This window comes from Etheostoma spectabile, chromosome 11, assembly GCF_008692095.1.
Source record: "Etheostoma spectabile isolate EspeVRDwgs_2016 chromosome 11, UIUC_Espe_1.0, whole genome shotgun sequence".
Taxonomy (NCBI): Eukaryota; Metazoa; Chordata; class Actinopteri; order Perciformes; family Percidae; genus Etheostoma; species Etheostoma spectabile.
The window spans coordinates 22027822-22033427 of NC_045743.1; positions in this window are offsets into that span (position 1 = coordinate 22027822).

Here is a 5606-nt window from a genome sequence, read left to right on the forward strand (position 1 = left end):
AATAATTGTGATTATGATTCTTTCCATATGCTTCCCTTATGTCGAGTTTATTGACATGAGTTTTCTTTTTTTAAAGGTCCAATGGTATGAAAATGTCACTTTATGAGTTTATTTTTAACATTAATATGTTTTCCCCCCGCCTGCCTATGGCCCCCCAGTGGCTAGAAATGGTGATAGGTGTAAACCGAGCCCTGGGTATCCTGCTCTGCCTTTAAGAAAATGAAAGCTCAGATGGGCCGATCTGGAATCTTGCTCCTTATGAGGTCATGAGGGGAAAGGTTACCTCCCCTTTCTCTGCTTTGCCCGCCCAGACAACCCCCCCCCCCCCATGAGAGAGAGACATCATGGCTTTTAAACGAACAAAGTGGCAGTTGGTCAAGGCCGCACCCCCAGCCTCCACCATGCTCAGATACAGTTTAGGGACCACTAAGGTCCATAAAAAAGAGACTTCTGATACAGTGTTAGGGACCACTAAGGTCTATAAAAGGACTTCAGATACAGTATTAGGGACCACAAGGTCTACATAAAAGAGAACTTCAGTACAGTATTAGGGACCACTAAGGTCTATTAAAAGAGACTCAGATACAGTATTAGGGACAACTGAGTCTATAAAGAGACTTCAGATAAGTATTAGGGACACTAAGGTCTATATAAAAGAGACTTCAGATACAGTATTAGGGTCCACTAATGTCTTTATTAAAGACACTTCAGAACCAGTATTAGGGACCACTAAGGTCTATATAAAGAGACTTCAGATAAAGTATTAGGGGACCACTAAGGTCTATATAAAAGGACTTCAGATACAGTATTAGGGTCCACTAATGTCTTTATAAAAGACACTTCAGAACCTGTATTAGGGGACCACTAAGGTCTGTATAAAAGACACTTTAGATACAGTATTAGGGACCACTAAGGTCTACATAAAGCTTCCAAAGAGCACCATGTCATGGGACCTTTTTAGTAAATATTTTCGACTATATCATTGCATGTCTCATTTCTTTCTTATGTATCATTTGGTCCTCATGAAGCCCCAAAAAAGTCAACAAACATGTTCCTCTGACTCATAGCAACCTTTTTCCAAGCCTTACTATGAAAACTCTCTTTGGGCATTTCTGGGTCCCAAAATCAGTCATTTTGCTTTGAGTGTTTGGGTAAGTTGTCTGTATCTTTGGGTTGGCGCACAACTAAGCGGGTCAAAACCTAAATTGATATGCGGGCCAGATCAAAGGTGCGGGGGCCAGGGGGCCTTGAGTTTAACACATGTGACATGCTAAAGGTAGTCCTCATCTCCAGTGCAGCAGCCCAGGGCTGCACAGCATTAATGAAGGGCAGATGACAGGGTTGGTTTTGTAGATTTGAGAAGAATGTTTTTGAATGTTAACTGATCTTCCCTTCACCATGACTAATTCTCACATTTCCCTTTCAGTAGTATTTCCCTTCAAGGAGTCTGCACTCTTCAGACAACACCAGTATACTTCCTCTTCCCTACACACACGAGAAGCCACCTCTTTGCCACTCATTGAGGCTGAATGGTGAACATGCTTCACTTATTGTTTTCTCTCCGTCTTTAATGTCCACCCTTCTTCCTTCAGCCAGTCGTGTGCCTTCACACTGGATTTCTCTCACAGCTGTGGTGGTAGAGGGGTTTGGTGAGCGTCCAGTTTTCATTCATCATTGCGATGAGTGTTGGCACGCCGGGCGGTTTCTCCCTCCGCATCACTGACCTCCAGTAGCAAAAAAGATTAGCTCTGGCGGAGTCTCTCTTTCTTTCCCTCTACCTTCTTCTTTACGCCTCTCTTGTATCTCCTCTCCACTGTTCTGAAGACACTTCCCCGTGGACCACTTACCACAGAACATCGTTCATATGTGTGTGTGTGCGTGTGTGCACGCTTCTTACTTTGAATACTCTGACACACTTATGCCACATACACATATTTGTTAACATGTTTGGACGCCATGTAGTTCACTTAAATGTCATGTCAGCTTCTTCGCATATAGTGTTTCTGATACTGCTGCTTGATAACCTCCTCCTTCTCCCCAGCATGTATTGTGGATATGCACACCATCCCCATAGCCCCTGAGTTCATGTTTCCACATGCAGTTTACTTATTCGGTAAAGGACTATGTAATTTATGTGCATTCTTTACATGTATTTCCCCAACAATAACTCAGTGAAACCTTGCGTTGTCATGTGCGGCATAAAGTTATATGGGGTTGTTGCTGCAGCGAGGACTGTTTATGTGAGATGTGCTGGTGTGTGAGTGTGTGTGTCTGACATTGCTGGAATAAAATTAAAATAATTGATTGGACGAGACTAAAACAGCTAATTTTTGAAGGGCACCTTTACTGGTTTCTTGGAAAGAATGGTAATTTACCTCACAGAACATGAAGTCAGTGAACTCCACTCAGCATGATGTTGCTTTCCATCCCAGTATGTGATTCTGCAACGCATTCTCATGAAATGGTTTGTGATGCACAACAATAATATCCTACAGATCCATGACGACCGCCGGCTGGTCACATGGCAACCAGTCACACGACAGTTAAGTTTAGAATTATTTACCATTTAGCCGAGAATAGGTGATCCCTCCAATGACACTGTTCGAACTGTATGTTCTCATTTCATAGCTTTTTTGGTCCATCAATGATCTACTGACACTGTAATGTTTTCTTTAGCTGATTTGTCAAAGCAGGACTTCAACCTAAGCACTGTTACCCCCATCTTCCACCGGGTGCGAAACTGCTGCGGATCCGCTCCGGAATGGCGATGGAGTCATCAGGTTTCCATTAAAGTCCATGTGTGTATTTCCACTGTCTGCTAAGCGGCTGCGTCCCAACTCAGTCGTCCCAGCTCCGGTGATCCCCAGTCCTCCGGAGCAAATACCCAGAGCTTCCATTGGCCGGACGCCGGAGAGCTCCGCAGCAATCTGTCAGTCATGGGTATTGACGGTCGGCGGAGCACGGAGCCGCCACGCAGCGGAGCCGTTCTGCAGCCGTTCTGCAGCCGGTGGAAATTGGTGTTTAGGTTATTCCTCCTACTCCTGGTGATGTTTTCACGAATAAAATCTGCCCACAAATGAAGCATATAATATTTGCCTTATGTGAAATAGCAGTTGGGTTGACACGTGGGAAAATGGTAATGCTCAAAGCTAACAAACATGCAGATGCATCAAGTTAAGTCGAGCCATGACGACGACAGACAGCTGAATTTCACTTGAAATGCTCATGCATGCAAATATCTCCACATAAAGGTTTAGATGGAAAATGTCGCATTTGACGTCCAGTGTTTCCAAGTACAAGTGAAAAAATATTCCTATTTTATAATGGTTTCACTATAAAAAAAAATGTTAAAAGTTGACCTGTGCCAACAGGTTTTCGATTGTGTTATTCATAATGTGATAATTACTGAGTGTAATTTCAGACTGAGTTTGATCTCTGGTTTATGGGAAATGTACAGTATGTGTGTGTATGTTCGCGGGTGGACACACACGCATGCGTATGGATGTGGCCGTGGATTGCATATTCATAATATTTTACAAATATTCTTTGAATGGTATGTCCTTGATCTAATGGATATTTATTGTGTGTCTAGTGCGGAGTCCAAGAAGACTATCGGACTGCTATGGCATCAGCTAATGGGGGGTCCTTTTTAATGAGCAATAAACTATTACGTTTAATAGGGTCAAGGTCAGCAGGGTCAGGGCTCAACAAATTCTTTTATGTCAAGAAATCATTTGAATTACAGCCATAACTCTTCAAATGCAGCTGTTTTTTTGTTTTTTTTACCGAGCATTTAAACACTATCAGAAGGATAGCAGTGTGGGGGCGAGCTGCTGTACCCTGGCCTAATTCCCTTTATTACGACGTACAGTAAAAGTACCTACGTTGTGGTAAATGAGTAAACGCCTCACTTCTCCAGTATATGAACTCAGTATATGGGCTGGTTGTATTTCCCAGCGGGCAGGTTGGTCAGCGTGACCTCTGTTAAAACTTCCGTTTCTGTCACCAGCAGCCTGACTGAAATAAATTGGCTTTGGTCTCTATGGGGGAGTTTGCTGTTGCTGCAGACCGGAGGCCTTATTGGTAGAGCCGCAGTCTCACTGGGGAAAGTCTTTGTGTGCGCAATTGTGCCTATGTGTGCATATGTGTTTGTGTGTGTGGTGTGTCTGACCCTGACCCCAGGAAAGGTGCACATGTGAATTGATGTGACCTGAAAGTCTGCTGCAGTGTGTGTAAGTGTGTGTAGATGTTTGTGTGTGAGCCCAATCTTAGTGAAAGGAGAACCTGAGAATGACCGTGACCGCTACATCTACAGCACAATTTGTGTATGTGTGTGTGTGTGTACTTGACCTCTCAGCACTCTGTGTAGGAGTGCAGAGCGCGGTATTGTTCAGGAAGCATAACTGGAAGATTGCAGTGTGTGTGAACAATCTGGTCATACATCGGGGGCTTTCAACACCCTGGGTGTGACAATGCTCATCAAAAGTACACAAAATATGCAGGAAGTCACTTGAAACAGAAAATAGTACACCATTAACATGATTTTGTAGTCTGCTGTTGACCTTTCTGCCCATCGTTGTAGAGCACTTTTAAATGTGCTATAGAATACATTTGACTTGACCTGACTGTACATTTCATATTCCAAACTACAATCATTTCCTAAAGTTTCCATACTTTATCTTTTCATGCTTGCCCTGAATCCATACCTGAGCCTGAGAGATCACCACAGTCGTTAGGATTCATCCTCTCTGAACCATATATGTCCATACCATCAAATGGGGGCTAGAGGAACGCATTACTTAGTCATTTATCCGGTGGGAATTTCCACCAGGTCCGGTTTTGTTGCGGAACTGCTGCGGCCATGACTGACAGCTGAAGGAGGACCCACGAGATCTCGCAAATTCACGTAGAATAGAACCACAAAAACATCAACAGTTAGTTTCCATCCAGAGAAGAAAGGAAACAACTCTGTGCTGTGTTTTTAAGGTGCAGTGCAGGGAGATATTATTGATTGATTTCATTTTGAAAATGATCTGGGTCTGGGTGTCCTCCCCCCAAGGAAGTTTAGAGCATCACCAACTTCATTTCCTGCATTCTCACACAAATGCATGCACCACTTCACGGGGGAGATACCTTTATTCAGCCTATGTGAAGAAGAAAAACACAGAAGACAATTCAAAATATATCAAAATTATGAAGCAAAGTATGCTGTTGCGTGTCATTGGGCATTTTTAAGTGGGTATGTAAAAATCCTTGAGCTTTCTTAGTGGGTGAGCTGCGTATACCTGCGTATCACGTGGACTACACCCCTGCTCTCATCACGGGGGTGTTCTGTGTAAATCCATCCAATGCTTGTTGAGAAACTTCTCTCTGGATCAAAGAGCTGTAACAACTGACCAACTAAGTGAAAATGAAATCCCTTTTTAGTGTTTTCTACCATCGCTAGGTTTTCCATTCATACGTTTTGAATGGGAAACTTATTTGGAAGCCCCTTCTTCCAGAACAGACAACTTGCAGCAGACAATTGTTATGAGACAGAGACGCCATGGCTAACAAAAGGTCAAGAGACGAAAAAAACAGAGGCAGAGGATAAACAAGCAGAGGCT